We start from the raw sequence: 23,357 nt of genomic DNA on the forward strand, positions 1-23,357 counted from the left end.
GTGATATTTTCATCTAATCAGTGTAATATTTCATCTACTTGGTAAAATAGACAGGGGTTAAAATAGTTCGTTCCCTGAGAACAGATCCAGCTACTAATATTACAGTCAGGGTGGCCCTCTTAAAAGAAGAGTATATTGGATTTCCATTGAACAGGTAAACTGCACAATCATCAGAATTGCCTCAGGCCTGTCTTTCAGATGGTTATCTTTGTTTTTACAGCTTCAAAGCAAAAAGGGAAATAATAAATGTGACAGAAAACATCCTTTAAAAAAAAAACAAAACCTTTTCTTCTTACATAATTGCACTGGAAATCTGATATTATAAGGCATGGCTCATTTTTATCCGAGCAAAAAATGCTCATTTTTTTTACATCTTAGAAAGGATTGCTGAATTATGATCTTATAAATTTCTTTCTATTCAAACTCAGCTGACTAATTATATGGTCTCTTAGATTTTTCTACCTCTTAAAGAAAAAAGTGATTTGATAATACTGCCCACATCCTTGAGTAGGCTTCAGTAAGTTTCTTTAGTCAGGATGGGTGAAGCTGATTTGAGTCGCTGCTAGTAAATGCATGAGTCTAATTCCTAAGAACTAGTTCAAGTGCAATGGCACCCCACTCCAGTACTCTTGCCTGGAAAATCCCATGGACAGAGGAGCCTGGTGGGCTGCAGCCCATGGGGTTGCTAAGAGTCGGACACGACTGAGCGACTTCACTTTCACTTTTCACTTTCCTGCATTGGAGAAGGAAATGGCAACCCACTCCAGTGTTCTTGCCTGGAGAATCCCAGGGACGGGGGAGCCTGGTGGGCTGCCGTCTAAGGGGTCGAACAGAGTCGGCCACGACTGAAGCGACTTAGCAGCAGCAGCAGCAGCAGTTCAAGTGCAACTAGCTATAGTGGTTGTTCCGGGCTCTGGCTGTTCATTAAAATCACCCGGGGAGCGTAATTTAAAAAAACAACAACTGGTGTCTAGGCTTCGGCTCAAATTCATTAAAGCAAAACCTCTGGCAGCTATATTTTCTAAGGGTTCCCTGGGTGATTCTAAAATGCAGACAAAGATTTGGGATCTACTAGGCTAGACAGTTAAGTGTAAATTCAATTCTAACTTAGATAAACAAGAGGAAAACCTGAAAATAATTTTTAAACACTTTTTGTGTGTGCTTAAGTTTCATTCATTACTGCCACTCATCTGGATTTAATGAGTTTGGCAAAATGTGAAGTTCATTCTAGAACAGACGCCAAACTAATTATTGTTTTCAGAAGTTCTGCTCTGCCTGTTCAGGAAAACTTCTCTGTGCTCTCCTGGACATGCCCCTCAGTTCATCTCTGTGTCCATCATTGTACTCAGCATTTTGTACTCATCTATTCTCCACAGTAACCTGTAAGAAAGGCATCAGGTGGTTTATTTTAATAGGAAAATGAAGGTCAGTTAGGCTAAACTTTTGCCCACAGTCACAATGCTATTAAGGGGAGAAGCCATAGGCTTTCTCCTAGCTGGTACCTCCTTGACTTTAAAAAGGGTATCCCTTATCACATTTTGCCTTTAGGAACCCTAAAATACCCTGGCTTGCACTGTCTCTGTCATCACTCCTTATATTTAATCAACATTGTTTGTCGTTTGTGTCCATAAGTAAGTTCTTTGGTAAGAAGCAGAAAGAGTACAGAAAGTAGTTTGTCCATAAAATACATTCTCAGTAAGGTATAGGATTTCAGCCCTTGTGTCAGGAGTCTTAGGCTTCCCTGGTGGCTCAGACAGTAATGAATCTGCCTGCAATATGGGAGACCCAGGTTCAGTCCCTGGGTTGGAAATACCCCTTGGAGAAGTGAATGGATACCCACTCCAGTGTTCTTGCTTGGAGAATTCCAAGGACAGAGAGCCTGGTGGGCTATAGTCTATCAGGTTGAAAAGAGTCTGACATTACTGAGTGACTAACATTTTCACTTTTCACTTCATCAGAAGTCTCATTTTCTTCTACTTGTCCTGGGTGGATGATATTAATGTATCTGCAGTTGTTACATCTGTATATTTTCATTTTGCTGAAATGAGTAGTAATTGCAGGATGATAATTTTGTTCATATTAATAGTGGTTCATGTACATGAGTTCTTACATATAAATTTTAATTTAAGATAGACAATATTGTTTTTATTAATGTAAGCAAACATAAAAATTAAAGATTTTTCATGTATATTACAGACAAAAATTTTTATAATTTTGTTGAAGTTTATTATGTAATATAGGCATTTAGTAAGTTTTCCCTTGTTGAATGTAGGCTTCATTCCTGTGGGATAAATTGGGTCTAGGCTACCCACTATTAAGTCTCCCCCTTATAAATAGCCCAGTAAAAGTGCAGGTTCTTGTGAGCTCTATTACAGAAGCTGGAATGCCAGGCACTCAGGTGACCAGTTCTGGTGGGTACTTACTTGTGCTCTACAGACCTGGACCATGACTTATCTCTAAGTGTGCATGTTACTTGGGTACCTCTATGCTCCTGCTCTGAGCTAGGATAGATGCATTTGACCCAGTCAAGTACTTGTAAAGTCTGTCATTTGAAACGTACTGATCTGATGGCAAAGTCCCTGACTATCTCCAGCCTGTCATTGGTCCTATAGACTGGGTTTGTATATCCTCATGCTCTGTACTTTTCCATGTCACTAAGGAGAGTGAAAAAGTTGGCCTAAAGCTCAACATTCAGAAAACCAAGATCATGCCATCTGGTCCCATCACTTCATGGCAAATAGATGGCCAAACAGTGGAAACAGTGTCAGACTTTATTTTTGGGGGCTCCAAAATCACTGCAGATGGTGATTGCACCCATGAAATTAAAAGACGCTTACTCCGTGGAAGGAAAGTTATGACCAACCTAGATAGCATATTCAAAAGCAGAAACATTACTTTGCCAACAAAGGTCCATCTAGTCAAGGCTATGGTTTTTCCAGCTGTCATGTATGGATGTGAGAGTTGGACTGTGAAGAAAGCTGAGTGCTGAAGAATTGATGCTTTTGAACTGTGGTATTGGAAAACTCTTGAGAGTCCCTTGGACTGCAAGGAGATCCAACCAGTCCATTCTAAAGGAGATCAGTCCTGGGTGTTCATTGGAAGGAATGATCAGATCAGATCAGTCGCTCAGTCGTGTCCGACTCTTTGCAACCCCATGGATCGCAGCACACCAGGCCTCCCTGTCCACCAACCTCCGGAGTTCACTCAGACTCACGTCCATCGAGTCAGTGATGCCATCCAGCCATCTCATCCTCCATCGTCCCCATCTCCTCCTGCCCCCAATCCCTCCCAGGATCAGAGTCTTTTCCAATGAGTCAACTCTTCGCATGAGGTGGCCAAAGTACTGGAGTTCCAGCTTCAGCATCATTCCTTCCAAAGAAATCCCAGGGCTAATCTCCTTCAGAATGGACTGGTTGGATCTCCTTGCAGTCTAAGGGACTCTCAAGAGTCTTCAAAGCTCAAACTCCAATACTTTGGCCACCTCATGTGAAAAGTTGACTTGCTGTAAAAGACCGTGATGTTGGGAGGGATTGAGGGCAGAAGGAGAAGGGAACGACAGAGGATGAGATGGCTGGATGGCATCACCGACTCGATGGACATGAGTTTGAGTGAACTCCGGGAGTTGGTGATGGACAGGGAGGCCTGGCGTGCTGCGATTCATGGGGTCACAGAGTCGGACACGACACAGTGAACTGAACTGAAATGAAATGTTTTTTCTGGTCTCTCCAAGAGCAATTGAGCTCTTCAAAGATGTGGTTCTCTTGTCTGCATTTTCTTTCTGAAGGTGTGTAGAATAAGGCTCTATACTCCCTCTGAGTTTGGTTAGTGAGCTTGAATATTGGTTTATAGCTGGCAGATTGAGGTCTGAAAAAAATCTTAGGGAATTTATCTTGTCTGTCAGGTGCCATTCAGATATGCTTGATTCATCAGATGTCATTATTCCATTCTTCTGAAGCAAGCCAGCTGAATTCGATGTTTTTTTTTTTTTTATCTGTGTCCATTAAGTTTTAATGGACTGTACTGTGAAACACGTGTGAAAAAATAACTTACTTACCATTTCCATAGTTTAGACTGGTCCTAAACTTGGTAAATAAGTGAGTATTGCACTTTTTCGAAGGAGAAATAATGATCTTCCTCTGATATTTTCTGGGTTTCCCTGGTGGCTCAGCTGGTAAAGAATTCGCCTGCAGTGCAGGAGACCGGGTTCATCCCTGGGTCGGAAAGATCCCTTGGAGAAGGGAACGGTACCCACTCCAGTATTCTGGCCTGGAGAATTCCATGGACTGTATAGTACATGGGGTCGCAAACAGTCGGACAAGACTGAGCAACTTTCACTCACTCTGATATTTTCAGATGATGGTAATGTGACCTAAGATAGATAACTATACCCCATAAACAAGAAACTTTCCCTTAATTAATTCACATTTTCTAATGCAAACCCAAGGGTTTTGGAGAGAGCACCAAGTAAATGGGGCTCAATTTGAAGAAGGCAGCAAATGAATGTCATAAACAAGGTGAAGTTTATCAAAGAAATGCCACAAGTAAATCTAGGAAAAACTCTGACAGACCCCCGGTTTCTTCTTAATTCACTCATTGTGTAAAATAAAAGTGTGCTAAGGAGTGTCCTTAACTTTGAACATTTTGGAACAGAAGAGGCCATCTGCCCAACAGTCTGTCTCCCTCCTATTCGACTGATCTCTGGCCCACTTTCTGCTTTTCAAACACCCTTGCCTCCATCCTTCCTTTCCGAGGCAGCCTAGGTGTTTCTTAAATTCGTTTGTAGTTCTTTCTGCAGCCACCATCCCCTTAACAGGTTCCATGTGTGCTCAGGCCTTGGAATAAAATAGTTCTCCTTTGTTTCGCTGTTTACGCCAAGTGTCCTGCTTTTGAAAATATCCCTAATAGTAAACTCTTCCTTGGGAAAAGCAGTATCTGCTTACACTTGGGAATGGTGTTAACTTGACTGTGTGCACTTTCAAGGACTTTGTTTATGTTTTAGAGTGATTTCTCCTCTCTCCCCCCACTCCCATTTTTTGTTTGAAAGGTTTATTAGAGCTTATCCTTCTTGGGAGGTAGAGCAGTATTAAAACAAAAAGAACCTTTGATATTTACCGTATATTATCTTGTGTCATTCAGTCTTACAGTTAAAACAAACAAGTTGATACTAGGTCTCAATTTCAATCATTTCTTTTCTTGAAATCATTAAACTTTGCTTCCAAAAAACTTGCAGTGTATCGTATTTAATGTGATTATACTGTATAGCTGGATTAATTCAAGTTATACGCTTATACTAAATTAATAGTGTTATTTGGCCAAGTTATTTACTTTGCCCTTATTCTTCAGATTCTGATGGATTCATTCCACATTATTGGTTTGTATAATAGGATGTTGCTACAATGCCAAATTCTTGCCTTTGTTGAATCTTTAAAATATTTTTTGTTATTTATTTGGAGTATTTATCCAATACATTTCACAAAATTGTACTCATGAACAATATTTGTTCTAGCCTCACCTTTCTGATTTCTATGAAGGCTATTTTCTCTTAACACAGTTTTTATTTTGTCACTTGCTTTCCTACTCAGCAGTCACATTTCAGTTTGTCCTTTGGTTTTCTACTCACCAGTCATTCTTTAACTTGACTATTGATTTCTCACAGCAAAATGCCTCAAGTGCTTGTTAGAAAGCCTGACAAATAACTTCCATAATGAATTACTTTCCTTGTCACCCAAGTAATGTCTTCAAAGACACTAAGTTAAACCATTCAAGTTAAATACACATTAAAGCTGGCGGACTTAAACAAACATTGCTTATCTAGCTTCTATACTACTAGCTGACTTTTAAGTTTTTTCTTTAACCTATTGTTAAATGAATGACTAGTCTGAAGTGTTTCTCCCCCAGATCTTGTTTTCCACTGCCTATGACCTTCCTCTTCCCTTGCTCTGAACTATTGTTACTCCCTTTAAAATTCTGCAAATGTCTTCCTCTTGCCTTCAGGATAAAATTTTGTAATTATTTGTGATGCATATCACGCCCACTTACTCCATCTGCCACTTCCTAGGCTGTCTTATCTCAAAATACCCACAGTTTCAGGAATAAGCCATGACATCTCATTCCTGCGGGTCTTTACATTCACGTGCCCTCAGTCTCAAAATGCTCTCACCTCTTGCCCTAAATTCACTTGATAAATGTTTGAATACCTTGCTTAGCCAAGAGTCGCCTTCTTCCAGGAAACCCTCCTAGCTGGATGTGACAAAGGACTCTTCCTCTGTGTTGCAGAAACCTTTGTGCGCTCTTCCCGTCCTACCGCTGAGCCCTGTGGTGTTAATTTCCGGACACTGGGCTTTCTGGGGCGGAGATTAACCTTCATCCCTATTTTCTTGGCACCTAGCAGAGTGGTTGACAAAAACAGATATTTGAATAATAATCAGTATCCATACATTGCTCAACCAACTCACTGTGTTATCTTTTGAATACTGAAAAGACTCATCAAGTCTTTTGGCTGAATCTCCCCATGACAATTCTTGTTTATCTAAATTGTTTTATTTAAAGTTGTATCAGTATGAAAAAAATTAAACCATAAAATAGGTGGTATTTCAAACATGACGAAAAGAAAAAAAAAATGTTTCTGTGAATCAGAAGTATGTCGCTGAGCATAATGCATCTTACAAAAGTTATTAACTCAAAGGAAAACAGATGTTCCTCCTGGAAATGATGACAATTTTGTCCATGGTTGTCCCAAGAATACATATAAGCCTTGGGAAGAAGAAATGGAAAGCAAACTTTTCAAAAGTTTGAGTTATATCAGGGCCGATTTTCCATGAAGTTTTGGGAAACTGACAATTACTCAGACTTTTAAAAACCTTATTATCCAAATCCAAAATGTAGTGAAACAAGCAAAAGGAATCTCACTCCTGAATGTTTTCAGCTTGCTTCATTTCTTATGGGTTGCTTCCCCGAGGATGACGTGGTTGCTAAGTTGGACAGGGCTTCCTTTATCCATACGCTATCTGAGTCCGTCCTTTCAAGCACAGAGGGAGCCAGACCTCAGGGAGCACTCTGGAGTCACTTATGTTTCTCCACCTACATACATCCTGGCAAAATCATTTCATGACTTGCTTTTCAACTACAGATTATAGTGTGTCCATGGACAGCAAAGTTAGGAAGATGCTGGAAACTGTTCAGTGCCTTCGTCACACCATTTTTTTTATAACACAACTCCCCAGTTTAAAATCAACCCGTGGGCCTCAGAGACTTAAAGCTTTTACTCTCTTACCCCCTCCTCTCTCTAACCCCCCAGGAATAAAACTCTGAGAGAATTCTCATAGGATTCTCCTGAGGTCTGTATTGCTCCTTTCAGTCTTCTTTTTAGTCAGTTCCTGCAGCAGCTCAAAACTGCCCCCTCACCACTGGGGCTCAGATGCTTCAGTGGATCAGATGCGATTACTTCAAAGGAAAATGTCACCTTCGATGTCCAGAGGTTGAGGATTGAATAGAACTGACAATCCAGTTCCCTTTAAAAAAATGTTGAGGAGCTTTAGGAAAGTCTGATTTGTAAGGGAAAAACCCTTGGCTTTATCCTTATACATTAAAAAGAGCACTTTCTACATCTCTTTTGTACTTCTCCCCTGTCATCTCTGTTTTATCAGCACTCAGTGTCACTCTGAAAGACTGCTAGCTTGTCAGCTTCCTAGGAAGTAGTCACGGCCTCCTTCTCACTCTCCAGGGTCGTGTTTGGAGACAACAGACTTCCTTTTCTCTGCACTTGTCTGGCTCTAGTCAGAAAGTTCTCAAACAAGTTAGTAAATCACAAATCCATAGTTGTCTTATTTTCTAGCTCTAGCTAATTAATCTTGTGCCTTTATGTTATGAGATAGATTATGAAGCGCTTATTGATATCCTTTTTGTGCTTAAAAAAATGCTACGGGAATAATATTCTGGAAGATATCGGAATTTTACAATTTTTTTTTTAAAACACGGTTGATCATTGGCAAACTGGCCCTCCTAGAATTTGGAATACTCACTAGGCCTCCTGGTCATGATGCAGAGTTGATGCAGAAAGATAGCCAAATCGGTTGTGGATTTGACTTTAAATCCAGAGTCCCTTTTTCTTCTTTCATGAATAAACACCTCAGTCTGTCATGCAAAGTATGGTGAGAAAAAAAAACACAGCTTTTAAAAAGGTAGAAACAATAAAGAAATGGCCTTTAATCCAGGAAGAGACACTTAAAAGGGACAGAGAAAAAGAGTAACAAATTGCAGGCCATAAACCATTATTTTTTTTTTCTGCAGGAATGTACCGTTATTACCCTTTTATAAACACAAAGGTTTGTATCCTCCTCCCCCTCCCAGATGTCTTGGACATTGAAAAGAGAATCAAGAGAATTAACTAACCGTGTCTTCCAAGTTTGTTTGTAGGTTTGCAGGTTTGAAGGGATTGAGAATGATTTGGCAGAAAACAATGATGCAAAACAAAATCCCCAAGCCAAAACTTTCAGTTTTACTTTTTCTACCTGAAAATCTTAGAAGACTTCCTGTCAAATGTTTGCAGATGGATGTGTGTTGGCTGTGCTGTGGCTTCAGCTCCAAGTCAAATGCCACTTCCCTATGAGCAAGTCACACTGCATATCAACATTAATTTAATTATGTTAAATCTCACAGACTTCATCACATTACCCTAAAAGCCAAGGAAACGTAGGCTGTTTTCTCTTCCTTTCACACATTGCCCATGAGTAGAAGAATTTTCAGTTTCTTGTCCAAAAGACCACTAAACTCTTAGTGAAAATTTTTACTTGTGTTGCAGTTCAGTTTGATTTGAAACAAGAATTGATTCTTCTGATTCTACACGTGAGATAGATCGAGCAATAGAGTAGTTGTAGAACACAAAACCCTCATCTCCTCCTTTCCCTTCCTTGAGTCAGCTGGTTCGTGACAGCAAACAGCTGGAAGAACCATATTTACCCTCCACCAGAAGATCACTTCATAGTTGACAAAATTCCCCTTAAAAAAAGAAGAATTGATCAATGCAGTAGTTCCTTCTCCCAGAGGCTTTTCCAACAGTGCTCTGTGAAACTTGAAAATCACACACGGTTATTTAAATTTAATTGCTAATTAGTTTAAGGCAATGCATAACCAAGGAAAAGGCCAAGAAAACGTTGAATGGATTTGGCAGTTTCACGTTGCATTTGGATCGTTAGCACTTCCTGACTGAAGACCTGTACAAACAAACTTGGGGCGAAGGAACCCACTGGCATCATTCATGGTGGGGATTAAACGCAAGTGGCTTGTGGGGCTGTGCCTGGGGCCCCATCTCCCAAGTGCTCTCACAGTGGGAGGAACTCACATCCTTTGGAAACTGCTGTTGATAATTACTACTTTGTAGGGCAGTGAGCTCACGCTATTACACAAGATTAGTGCTGTGCTCCAAAGCTGGCAGATCATCTCTCCCGCACAGAGACTTGCCAGCTAGGAAAATAATGGGCATATTGCCATTTTAACAACTATCAGGAGACCCCAAGTTAGTTTTTCTTCCCTTCGATGTATTCATGTTTGCAGGATCCGACTCCAGGCTGCCAGCCTAGGGCAGGGACACCAAAACAAACGTCTCTTTCTCCTTTAAAACAAAGCTGCTCTTTTCCTTTTGGTCGTTGGACTAAAAGACAACGGCAAAACCATAACCTCCTTTAAAACATAAATAAACAAGGACCGAGACCAGAGTAACCTGAAGCAAGTACCAGGATCAGAAGAGGGTGTATCTCTACCTCGAAGTGAGGTCATATGACCCGGCAATTTAAATAAAACAAAATTAAATACAACCGCCCCCCTACCCACATGCCACAGACTGCAAACAAATGCCTATTGTGACCAGAGCCATCTAGGGGAGAAAGGCATTTTAAAGTTACCAAATGTTTTGATTTCTCTAATAAGTAGTCCTCCTAAGCTCCTGGCAGATAACCATTTGACCTGTGTTCTGAAAGGTGGAGAGTTGGGGGCAGAGGTAAACCCAGAGTGGTTTATCTGAGTCCTTAATTTAGTGCAAAGGTGGTTTCTTATCAGCATATGTTTCAAAAGGGTAAGCAATCCTCTAGGGTCAGTGTTTTCTCTTTGGAGTTTGCTTTTATCCTTGTATCCTTGGGTGGTTATCTGCTTACCCCTGGCATCCTGGCATCATCTGCATTTGGCCATGGGAAGAGCAGCAGTGGCCTACCGGTTCCAGGTGATAAAAGGAGTTTGAACACAGAGAAGTCAGCTTTTAGTACAAGTGTCAGGTTTTTATAACTAATCTACATAAGTTTTTAGTTAAAAACAAACTAAATCACATGAAGACATTAACTTGTGTGCATATTGTTGTTCAATAGCTAAGTCATATCCCTGCTCCATGGACTACAGCAGGCCAGGCTTCCCTGTCCTTCGCTATCTCTTGGAGGTTACTCAAACCCATGTCCATTGAGCTGGTGATGCCATCCAACCATCTCATCCTCTGTCTCCCTTTTCTCCTCTTGCCCTCATTCTTTCCCAGCACATGGTCTTTTCAAATGAGTCAGCTTTTCACATCAGGTGGCCACAGTATTAGAGCTTCAGCTTCAGCATCAGTCCCTCCAATGAATATTCGGACTGATTTCCTTTAGGATTGACTGGTTTCATCTTGCAGTCCAAGGGACTCTCAAGAATCTTCTCCAGCACTACATTAAAAGCATCAGTTCTTCAGTGCTCAGCTTTCTTTATAGTCCAACTCTCACATCCATACGTGACTGCTGGAAAAACCATAGCTTTGACCATCCAGACCTTTGTTGGCAAAGTGATGTCTCTGCTTTTTAATATGCTGTGTAGGTTTGTCATAGCCTTTCTGCCAAGGAGCAATTGTCTTTTTATTTTGTGGCTGCAGTCATGGTCTGCAGTGATTTTGGAGCCCAAGAAAATAAAATCTGTCACCATTTTTACTTTTTCTTCATCTATTTGCTGTGGAGTGATGGAACCAGATGCCATGATCTTAGTTTTTTGAATGTTGAGTTTTAAGCCAACCTTTTCACTCTCCTTTATAGGTGCTTATTTTTGATCTGCCCCGTTTTAAGAATTTTAGATGGCTATTATAGATTTGGCTTGTTTCTGATGCAGTTTCACCATTGATGTAAGTTATCTGATAATTTAAAAAGGCCAAATAGTAAAAATAAACTATTGTAGTTGAATGTTTTTGTCAAGTAGAAAGTTTAGATTATAGCTACACTGGCCTGTAGCCAAATAGAATGTAATGGGATTGGTACTTACTGTTTAGTTGAGATCTATTTTTTAGAAAAGTGCTCTCTTCTTACTTTTCCTCACAAAACTGAGAGGACATAACACAGATAATTTTAATCTTTTTTTTTTTTCCATATAGAGTAAATAATCGTAGTTTTGGGGGGATTCTACTTTAACTGTGAATTAGTTGGGAATTCAAAATATAATGATGGATAGATATCACCACCTAGTGGCCAGATAGTATTTTGCATGTCAAAACTTCACATTCCCAGAACTGCACTTAAATTCCTGCAGGAGTAATATTCTCTGTGAGTTAAGTCCCTATAGCTTTAGGTTTTAAAATTCTAGTATGAATTGCATTATATTGTGAACTTGAAAGTTACATGTGATATGAGATGATTTTTCAAATACAACTGAAGCTAACACATGAAGTCACATGCTTAGTAAAATCCTAGCAACTGAGGCAAATATTAGGACCAATCTTTCCCGTATCTTCACTTTATACACAGTAATAACAGAGGAAAGTTTTCTTTGGCTGGTTCGCTTGGCGTGTGAACCTAGAGGATATTTTTGGTTTTATTATGAAAATTTTTTTACAGTGAATTAAATCAGTAGTGTTTGGGGAAAGGGAGACTAGGTAGAAAGTAGAGACTGGATTGTTCATGGAAAAAAAAAAAAACTCCAAATTATAACTTGAAGCCTTAATAAATTCTTCCAACAATTACAATAATATATTATATCATAGAATGACTTTACTGGACAAATGTCAAGAGTGGTTTTTATCAATGGAATGTATGTGATTAATTGTTTAAACATACTTGGCAAAACCCAAAGTAGTTCTAAAACACAAAGCCATTAAGATAATCTAAATTCCAGTGAATTTTAAAGAACAAAAGATTCAATCTAACTCAACTGAAGCGGAAAAACTGTAGAAAAATATGTGTGTAGGTCCAAGGTCAGTGACAGAGGAGGCCCTTGGCAGATACAGATTCAAGATTTGCAGTTCAGATATACGTGGGAGATTTTGGGCTCCAAAATCACTGCAGATGGTGACTACAGCCATGAAATTGAAAGAGGCTTACTCCTTGAAAGAAAAGTAATGGACAACCTAGGCAGCATATTAAAAAGCAGAGACATTACTTTGCCAACAAAGGCATGTCTAGTCAAAGCTATGGTTTTCCAGTAGTCATGTATGGATGGGAAAGTTAGATTATAAAGAAAACTGAGCGCCAAAGAATTGATGCTTTTGAACTGTGGTGTTGGAGAATACTCTTGAGAGTCCCTTAGACAGCAAGGAGATCCAACCAGTCCATCCTAAAGGAAATCAGTCCTGACTGTTCATTAGAAGGACTGATGCTGAAGCTGAAACTCCAATACTTTGGCCACCCGATGTGAAGAACTGGCTCATTTGAAAATACCATGATGCTGGGAAAGATTGAAGGCAGGAGGAGAAGGGAACGACAGAGGATGAGGTGGTTGGGTGGCATCACCGACTCAATGGGCATGAGTTTGAGTAAACTCTGGGAGTCAATGATGAACAGGGAGGCCTGGAGTGTTGCAGTCCATGGGGTCACAAAGAGTAGGACACGACTGAGTGACTGAACTGAACTAATGATATGAGAAAGCCTCAAGATCCATGACATGAAACAGTTTGTACTTTTTGCTCAAGCACAAATTCAAACTCTACCCAGGGACTAGTGTGTAAAGATTGTTTAGTTAGCTAACAAGTTTGTCCAAAGGACAGCTCTGTTTTCCCATCTCAAGGAGTCTGCTGCTGTTGATTCTGCTAGTCATTTAACCATTTTGGAATTTCTCTATCATCTTCATGGTGGGAACCTATCCACGGCACAGGTCTGCGTGAACAGGGGCACTCCCAAAGGTCTAGCCTAGATACTGCCTTCCCCGAGGCCAAGAAATACTGTACTTGTAGGGGTGAGAGTGTGTGTGTGTGTGTGTGTGTGTGTGATGGTAGTAAATGTCAAATTTGTGTCACAGAAAGATGAACTTTAATTTTATTTAGTGTGTGAAAATATTTATTTCATTAGAGAAGAAAAGAAACCAAGAGATTCTAAACAGAGTGTCTGATTCTTTAGCAGTCTAATTTGTTTCCATCGATTATTCTTTGTAGTTATTTGACCCAATAAAGAAATCGCAAAATCCCAATGAAAAGAATTTGAAATGGGTCAAATATTATGGAGAAGGGCTAGTTATCAACCAAGTTTTGATAAGGTCCATTGCTTTGAAAATGTCTTAGCTTTAAGATGCGGATAAAGGAATTTAAAAACAAAGCTCTTTCATGTTCCAGGAATTCTTTCTCTACTAGAGGTTGAAGCATGACCTTGTTATCTTCAGGGTTTTGATTTTTGAATTGGCTTTATCCTTTAAAGACAACAGATTTCCTAGACAAAGTCTTCTCTAGTGGCTTAGACAGTAAAGAATCTGCCTGCAGTGCAGGAGATCTGGGTTCAATCCTTGGGCTGGGAATATCCACTAGAGAAGGAAATGGCAACCCACTCCAGTATTCTTGCCTGGAGAATTCCATGGACAGAAGAGCCTGGTAGGCTAAAAACAAAGATTATATTGGAATGTTGCATGTGAGGATGCGGAGAAGGCAGTGGCATCCCACTCCAGTACTCTTGCCTGGAAAATCCCATGGATGGAGGAGCCTGGTAGGCTGCAGTCCATGGGGTCACTAAGAGTCGGACACAACTGAGCGACTTCACTTTCACTTTTCACTTTCATGCATTGGAGAAGGAAATGGCAACCCACTCTAGTGTTCTTGTCTGGAGAATCCCAGGGACGGGGGAGCCTGGTGGGCTGCCGTCTATGGGGTTGCACAGAGTCGGACACGACTGAAGTGACTTAGCAGTAGCAGCATGTAAGGATGAGAGTGAGTCATTCCACAGTTCAAGAACCTTCCTTGATCCAGCCTTTTCTTTTCACCATCCAGCTGCTTGTCTATTTCCTCATAAATTGATCTGTTTATATATGTATCACATAAAGGACCAGCTGGGATGTGACTATCAGAGAAGTAACTGACTAATACTGGATGGTATGTTTCCTTTCTTGAACAGAAAGCAGTGCTCAAAGCTGAACCAAGCTAACTCCTGCTGTAAAGCAAAGCAAAATACCTGATTTATTTCTAAACCTTGTCTATTAATGAAATAATGCTTTTTGAAAAATTTAAGTATAGTGGATATACAATGTTGTGTTAGTTTCAGGTGTGTAGCAAAGTAATTCAGTTATATGTATGTGTGCATGTATTCTTTTCCATTATAGATTCTTATAAGATATTGAATGTAGTTCCCTGTGCTATACAGTAGGTCTTTCTTGCTGTTTATCTATTTTAGTTATAGTAGTGTATACCTTTTAATCCCAAAGTCCTAATTTATTCCTCTCTACCTTTTCCCTTGAGTAGCCATAAATTTCCCTTCTGTGTCTGTGAGTCTATGAATTATGCTTTTTAACCTTAGAAAAAAGACAGTGATCTATCTTTACTTAAGGAAAAAGTCAATTACTTACATTATAGTTTTATCCTCAGTTTATTTTGTTCATGCTCGTGATGCTAGTTATCTGCTGAGATCTCAGGGCCATTGATCATGGTGGTGTGTATTTTAAAGATAAAAGTCCGCTGGTATCTTTGAATGACAGTTCGGACTCCAAGACACTAAACAGTCACAGTCACCTTGAAAGGATGTAAACCCTGACTGAGTTTAGTAGGTTTCTGATAACTTTCAAAAGCAGAGACTCTACCCCCATCCCAAAACACAGTACATACATTTTCCCTTCCAGTATGTTGACTGAATCAAGATGGAAACTTTCAAAGAGCTGGGGAGGAGAGAATAACTCTTCAGCCACTCTGCTTGAGAGAACTAAGTCAAGTTTGTCTTAGATCCGTGGAACTGAATTCACTCTCCAAGGGTGGAGAATGTTTGCAGGCAGGGGAGTTCCATGTGCTCCAGGAGACCTGCAGGGTAATTCTCTGCTTTTATGTTCATTTAAGACAGGAATAAAATTTTGACAGTAAGATACAGGTTATTTGGAAAAAAATAATCTAAGCATTTGTAAAATTTGATAGATTCTGGTGAATAACTTCAATCAATATTAGGATCGATTCAGAATGAATTCTCTGGTTGTGGAGACATTCATTTGATAGAATGGTATGTGACTGTTGGATTTTGGCCAGGATTTTTAGAATCATTTTATGTTTTTGGCAGCTACCTTGCTTGAATCTGATTGGGGGGAAAAGAAAGAGAAAACAGTAACTGAAAAGTTAATAACTTAAATTTAATTGAAATGGTTGTCTTTGGGGGCACATTTTCTTTTTGTACAGATATGTAGAGGTGATCATTTAATTGGGACTCTAAAGTAACTTTTTCATACAGTATAGAGCATTAAGCAGTTCATACAAGGTTTAAATAAAGGTATGGACCTAACAGAAGCAGAAGATATTAAGAAGAGATGGCAAGAATACACAGAAGAACTGTACAAAAAAGATCTTCACGACCCAGATAATCATGGTGGTGTGATCACTGACCTAGAGCCAGACATCCTGGAATGTGAAGTAAAGTGGGCCTTAGAAAGCATCATTATGAACAAAACTAGTGGAGGTGATAGAATTCCAGTTGAGCTATTCCAAATCCTGAAAGATGATGCTGTGAAAGTGCTGCACTCAATATGCTAGCAAATTTGGAAAACTCAGCAGTGGTCACAGAACTGGAAAAGGTCAGTTTTCATTCCAATCCCAAAGAAAGGCAATGCCAAAGAATGCTCAAACTACTGCACAATTGCACTCATCTCACATGCTAGGAAAGTAATGCTCAAAATTCTCCAAGCCAGGCTTCAGCAATACATGAACCATGAACTTCCTGATGTTCAAGCTGGTTTTAGAATAGGCAGAGGAACCAGAAATCAAATTGCCAACATCCGCTGGATCATGGAAAAAGCAAGAGAGTTCCGGAAAAACATCTATTTCTGCTTTATTGACTATGCCAAAGCCTTTGACTGTGTGGATCACAATAAACTGTGGAAAATTCTGAAAGAGATGGGAATACCAGACCACCTGACTTGCCTCTTGAGAAACCTGTATGCAGGTCAGGAAGCAACAGTTAGAACTGGACATGAAACAATAGACTGGTTCCAAATAGGAAAAGGAGGACGTCAAGGCTGCATATTGTCACCCTGTTTATTTAATTTATATTCAGAGTACATCATGAGAAACGCTGGACTGGAAGAAACACAAGCTGGAATCAAGATTGCCGGGAGAAATATCAATAACCTCAGATATGCAGATGACACCACCCTTATGGCAGAAAGTGAAGAGGAACTAAAAAGCCTCTTGATGAAAGTGAAAGAGGTGAGTGAAAAAGTTGGCTTAAAGCTCAACATTCAGAAAACGAAGATCATGGCATCTGGTCCCATCACTTCATGGGAAATAGATGGGGAAACAGTGGAAACAGTGTCAGACTTTATTTTTCTGGGCTCCAAAATCACTACAGATGGTGACTGCAGCCATGAAATTAAAAGACGCTTACTCCTTGGAAGGAAAGTTATGACCAACCTAGATAGCATATTCAAAAGCAGAGACATTACTTTGCCAACAAAGGTCTGTCTAGTCAAGGCTATGGTTTTTCCTGTGGTCATGTATGGATGTGAGAGTTGGACTGTGAAGAAGGCTGAGCGCTGAAGAATTGATGATTTTGAACTGTGGTGTTGGAGAAGACTCTTGAGAGTCCCTTGGACTGCAAGGAGATCCAACCAGTCCATTCTGAAGGAGATCAGCCCTGGGATTTCTTTGGAAGGAATGATGCTAAAGCTGAAACTCCAGAACTTTGGCCACCTCATGCGAAGAGTTGACTCATTGGAAAAGACTCTGATGCTGGGAGGGGTTGGGGTCAGGAGGAGAAGGGGACGACAGAGGATGAGATGGCTGGATGGCATCACTGACTCGAGGGACATGAGTCTGAGTGAACTCCGGGAGTTGGTGATGGACAGGGAGGCCTGGCGTGCTGCGATTCATGGGGTCGCAAAGAGTCGGACGCGACTGAGCGACTGATCTGATCTGATAAAATGCAAGTCTATTACAGAACATTTAGAAAAGTTTACATCTGATCTGGCTTGCCATCAGCTGTGTGACTTTTATGTCATAATTTCCTCTGCTCTCAGAAGAGAATAAAAATGCAAAGTAATGTAGGGGCTTCTTTTCAGACACGGTATTGATCTAATTCTGGTCTCTATGGGAAAGAACAAGAGTTCAAGGTTTAGAATGGTGAACATGAGTCTCTGAGACAGAAGCAGGCTGGGGTCTGGTCAGCATTTATTTCTGTTAGCAATGTTAAGATGAATTCTCCCCAAACCATGCTGGTCTTTGGGGATAATTCTTAGTTTGTCCATCCAATCCTAGAAGAGGGTCAATCTGGGCTGGATCACCCAGAATGTTGGCTTATAATCCCAGTGAGGAGAAGATAATCCAGGTGAAAGTAGAGAATTTTTCTCTGCATGATCCAAGAGTCTACACTTCTGTATGTATGAGTCACGGTCTATATGAACAAGGCTCGGTTACATTCTTATAACTCAGAACCGATTTCCTCACATTTAGCTTTAGTGGAAAAAAAAAAACACGTTATTAAACCTAAAATCAATGATTTATTTTTTCTACTCTTTCTTCCTATAAATGATATTAAATAAGGCTATAAAGAATTCAGAAGGATACAAAGAAAGTTGTTCAGAAAACTGCAGTTTCCTTTGCTAAGTCAGTTTGGCAGTAACATGGAGCAAAATCAAAGCATCCAAGCCAAAATAAATGTGCACAATGGAGCAATCAGATATGAGGTAATAGTGTGACATGCCTGTGGCTATCAGACATTCTTGTAAAAACCACAGACTTAAATTTTGGTCCTGCACCATTAAGCCACAGTTCTGCCAAGCAACAACACAGAACACGGGTTTTAAATCACTGTAGTGAGCCAAATGCAATTCCCACCCAAAACAATTAAATCTTTTACCAGAGGTCTGAGTCTGGGAAGCTTAAGGCCTGAGAATTACTTTGGTGGCATGGAATCAGAATCTCATTTCAGTGTGAAAATGAGATGGTTATTGTTCAGATCAGGAGGAAATGTCAGCTGCAAAATACACGGCAGTTAAGGGACTTGGATGACTTGAAATGATATTTCTTGAGGTTAGATTAAAAAAGGGCTAGCTGAGAAATTGGTAAGTTCTTTCTGATCACTGCATAGATCATTTTATACTGTTCATTTTTACTAATTACAGAAGTAATTCATACTTACTCAAGGCAAGTTGTCAAACCTGTAAGAATATGTAGAATAAAATATTACCTTAATCTCATAGCACTGGGTATAAACTTTATATATGACATTTGATCAAATTTTTTTTTGATCCTTTATATGCACACATACAAACAGCTACATCTGAGAGTATGTGTAAAATTTGGATCATTGTATATTTTTAGTACTTTGATTTTTAACTTAACACTTCTTTTAGTATCTTCCATCTTCCTGTATAGTCTTCAATAACAAGATATTTAATGCTTATATAATATCCCATTTGTCTGGCTGTACCCAAGATTTACTGAATATATGTTTGCTCTATATATTTTTCCCACTTACTACTAGTGTAAGTAATATTTTAGATAAAATGTTCACACCTCTGGTTATTTTTTAGGATAGCACTTTAGAAGTAGAATTACGAGGTCCAGTGTTGAGAACTTTTTAAGACTCTTGATGTGTATTGCCAACCGTTTCCCAGAACGGTTCTTTAACTCTGCTGACTTTGTGATTGTTTTGCTTACAGTTTACCAGGGGGAAACAACATCTTCAATCAGGGGCCAGCCATAGCTCCTGAGGATACAGGCACTGAGGATACAGGAGTAAACAAAAGATACCCAAATTCCTGTCCTTAATGAGCTTACACTCTGCTAAGGAGAAAAAAATGCAATAAGTAAATAAGATGCATAGGATGTTAGAAGGTAATCAGTGTTATGAGGAAAAATAAAGCAAAGAAGGGAGATGAACAGTACGGGAGGGACAAGGAGAGGGGAGCATTGCACAGTGTACACATGGTGTTGGGATGCTGGAAAATTTTCCACCTTTGAGGACATTCACTGGTTTCCTGGAAACGGTTAGTTAGAAAGTAAACTAGAAAATATTGAGCTCCAAGTTAAGTATATGAGGAACTCTGGAATCTTTCACCATAAAAGTATTAAATGTAGATCTTTATTAGTTTTAAGGGATTCTTATTCCTTTACTTATTAATTTTTTATTTTATCATGCTTTAATTCATCTATTAAAGACAGTTTAGTTATACAGCAACAGGACAAATGTGACATTTCTATCTGCAATGTTGCTCCATTTCCTTTTCCATTATCTAATAAAGGAAGATAGCAAAACAAAAACAAAAACAAAAAAAAAAACAGAGGGTAAGAGATAATAAGGAAAGAAAAATAAAGAAATAATTAGAAACCCAGGTCAGATCAAACGTCAGTTCCTTGTTGCAGGAAAACCTGCCAGGCAGAGTGGCTTGGTTTGTATGTTCCTCTAAGCATCTTTCCAAGGGTCACCTAGTGGGTAACTCGGTGGTACCTTCCAGGCTAAGAGAATGGATTTAAATCCATGTAATTTCTGGATTTCCACAGGAGAAATAAAAACATCCTTAATTCTGTGTTTTGGGGGAAAAAAAATCTTTACTAACCTCCCCTTAATTCTTTGCAGTTGTATCACTTTTCAGAGACGCTTCTTTACATAGCAGAGGTCTCTTGTCTCCTATCTTAATTTTCACATGATTGATGTGTATTTCAAAGCAAAGTTAAGCAAAGAAATTGAAGGAAAAGTAGAAGATCTCTTAATCGTCTACCTTTCAAACTTAAGATCTTCATCTCACAAGTTATTTTTCAAAGATCTAGGCTGTTTCACTATAAAGTTTTAAAAACCACATTTTTTTTTTCCTGAGGATAAAGGAAAATTAGAACCATTTTCTAGTAAATTTACTATATGAAGTAACAGCTCTTGGCATGCTCTGAATTGGGAACAATTGCCTTCAGTCATATTCAGTTCTTTCTTCTCTTTTTTCAAATAGAATCTAATTCATTGTTGCAACCACAGACTTATTTTTCCCCCTTTTTTAAAATTTTTATTGGAGTATAGTTGATTTACAATGTTGTTAGTTTCTGCTGTACAGCAAAGTGAATCAGTTTTATTCACTGTATATATATATATACACACACACACACATGCTCTTTTTAAGATTGTTTACCCATAGAGGTAATTACAGAGTATTGAGTAGAGTTCCCTGTGCTGTACAGTAGGTTCTTATTAGTTACCTATTTTATGTATAGTATCTATTTCATGTATAGTTATCTATTTTATATATATATATATCAATCCCAACCTCTCAATTTCTCTCTCCCTCCTTTCTTCTCCCCTTGGTAACCATAAGTTTGTTTTCTACACACAAACTTATTAAATTTAATTCAAGGTGCATGCATGCTAAGTCACTTCAGTCATGTCTGACTTTTTGCAACCCAGTGGACTGTAGTCTGCCAGGCTCCTCTGTCCATGGGATTCTCCAGGCAAGAATACTGGAGTGAGTTGCCATGCCTTTCTCCAGGGGATCTTCCCAACCCGGGGATCAAACCTGCGTCTTTAACATCTCCTGCATTGGTAGGCAGATTTTACCACTAGAAATTAATTTTAAATTTAATTCAAGAAAAGATTAATAAATCTGTATGCCCAGAGAGATGTCATATTTGCCATTGTCCCATAAATCTGAATCTATATTCCTTTCAGATGAAGGAAATGTGTCTCCACCAGTCTGGTCAACATTAGATGTGATGTAAAAGCTGACAGTAAGCAAACCATATTGGGAAAGCAGCACCCAAGTTGAGTCAGACAGACCTGAACAAACTTGTCCCACATCACATTCTAGTTAAGAGTCTGGAAGCTGGGAAACTGCTTTCTTATTTATAGTGCAATATTATTTTCATCTCACTAAAGTTTGTTACTTTTGAATAGGCATAAGGACTATGTTTTTCATATAATTGTTGCTTGATATGGAGGCTACATTTTAAGGTGACAAAAAATTGAATGTAAACCGAAAAGTTCTGGGTGTTTAACATTTCTAAGGTCCAAGTTATTCCCCGTCTTGCTGGATCATTGTAAGAGATAATGCATACCAAGTACCTAGAATAGGGTTTCATCTATTATTGGTGCTAAAATAAAGGCAAATATCACTGTTCAGTTCAGTTTAGTTGCTCAGTCGTGTTTGACCCTTTGCGACCCCATGGTCTGCAGCATGCTAGGCTTCCCTGTCCATCACTAACTGGACAGGTTGCCATTCAGTAATCTCATCCTCTGTCATCCCCTTCTCCTCCTGTCTTCAATCTTTCCCAGCATCAAGGTCTTTTCCAATGAGTCAGTTCTTCACATTGGGTGGCCAAAGTACTGGAGTTTCAGCTTCAGCACCAGTCCTTCTAATGAATATTCAGGACTGATTTCCTTTAGGATTGACTGGTTTGATCTCCTCGTGTTCCAAGGGACTCTCAGGAATCTCCTCCAACACCACAGTTCAAAAGTATCAATTCTTTGGCGCTCAGTTTTCTTTTAGTCCAATTCTCACATCCATTCATGACTACTGGAAAAACCATAGCTTTGACTAGACTGACCTTTGTTGGCAAAGTAATCTCTATGCTGTCTAGGTTGGTCATAGCTTCTCTTCCAAGGAGCAAGCATCTTTTGATTTCATGGCTTCAGTCACCATTTGCAGTGATTTTGGAGCCCCCCAAAATAAAGTCTGTCACTGTTTCCATTGTTTTCCCATCTATTTGCCATGAAGTGATGGGACCGGGTGCCATGATCTTAGTTTTTTGAATGTTCAGCTTGAAGCCAGCTTTTTCACTCTCCTCTTTCACTTTCATCAAGAGGCTCTTTAGTTCTTCTTCACTTTCTGCCAAAAGAGTGGTGTCATCTGCATATCTAAGGTTATTGATTTTTTTCCCATCAATCTTGATTCCACCTTGTGCTTCATCCAGTCTGGCATTTCTCATGATGCACTCTGCATATAAGTTAAATAAGCAGGGTGACAATATATAGCCTTGAAGTACTCCTTTCCCAATTTGGAACCGGTTTGTTGTTGCATGTTCCAAGTATCACTGCTGCTGCTGCTAAGTCACTTCAGTCAAGTCCGACTCTGTGCGACCCCATAGATGGCAGCCCACCAGGCTCCCCCATCCCTGGGATTCTCCGGGCAAGAATACCGGAGTGGGTTGCCATTTCCTTCTCCAACACATGAAAGTGAAAAGTGAAACTAGTGGAAGGCAAAAGATATTTCTGGTTACATGTCATTGCTCAAACCAGAGAATCAATAGGAATTATCTAAAGATATAAAGGCAACCAGTAGAAAAACATCAGATCAATAAAATTCTTTTTAATTATCTGAACATTCATTTAAAAAACATTTTTAGTAAGATGTATTTTAAAAGCATTATCTTGTATATCAATATACACAAATGTGATAAATATTCCTATTAAAGAAACTTGCAGATCGGATCATAAAGCAAAACACAACTGTATGGTGTACGTGAGAATCATGTCTAAAGCAGAACTACTCAGGGAAGTTGAGTGTAAAATGATGGGCATAGGTATTGGATAAATAAAAAACAAATATAGCAATTTACATATATATCAATATATCAAAGAATCTGGATAAAACAATTTAATTCAATAAGACAAAGAAAGCTACTTTATAGTGATAAAAATATAAATGAAGGACTGAACCTTTTATTACACTATAATCACAACTACATAAAAGTATACGTACACACAGGGTCTGGAAGAAAACATGTAGATTAGGGTGCTGAGTTTCTGATTTTTGTCTCTAGTTGTTGCACTGCCATTAATGTTGTTACAGTTAACAATAATGCCATGGTTACAATTCTTAAAATGAGCATTGATTTCATATTTAGAAATCTAGGACACACGCATGCACACTAAGTCATTTCAGTTGTGTCCGACTCTTTGCGACACTGTGGACAGTAGCCCGCCAGGCTCCTCTGTCCGTGGGATCCTCCAGGCAAGAATACTGGAGTGGGTTGCTATGCCCTCTTCCAGGGGATC

The 23,357-nt window shown here is 39.3% G+C and overlaps 1 protein-coding gene and 1 long non-coding RNA gene across 5 annotated transcripts in view; one reads left to right on the forward strand and one right to left on the reverse strand.

Annotated features, from left to right (window-relative positions):
• VCAN (versican) overlaps window positions 1-23,357 on the forward strand; it is a 119,145-nt gene that overhangs the window by 88,667 nt on the left and 7,121 nt on the right. The window lies entirely within an intron of this gene.
• Window positions 1,246-8,527, reverse strand: LOC129638836 (uncharacterized). The gene is made up of 4 exons (XR_008708051.1): window positions 8,392-8,527; window positions 8,022-8,133; window positions 6,198-6,384; window positions 1,246-1,380 (listed from the first exon to the last, which is right to left on the reverse strand). It is a non-coding gene; the product is annotated as an uncharacterized LOC129638836 (long non-coding RNA).

The sequence above is a fragment of the Bubalus kerabau genome, chromosome 1 (genome assembly GCF_029407905.1).
Source record: "Bubalus kerabau isolate K-KA32 ecotype Philippines breed swamp buffalo chromosome 1, PCC_UOA_SB_1v2, whole genome shotgun sequence".
Classification (NCBI taxonomy): domain Eukaryota; kingdom Metazoa; phylum Chordata; class Mammalia; order Artiodactyla; family Bovidae; genus Bubalus; species Bubalus kerabau.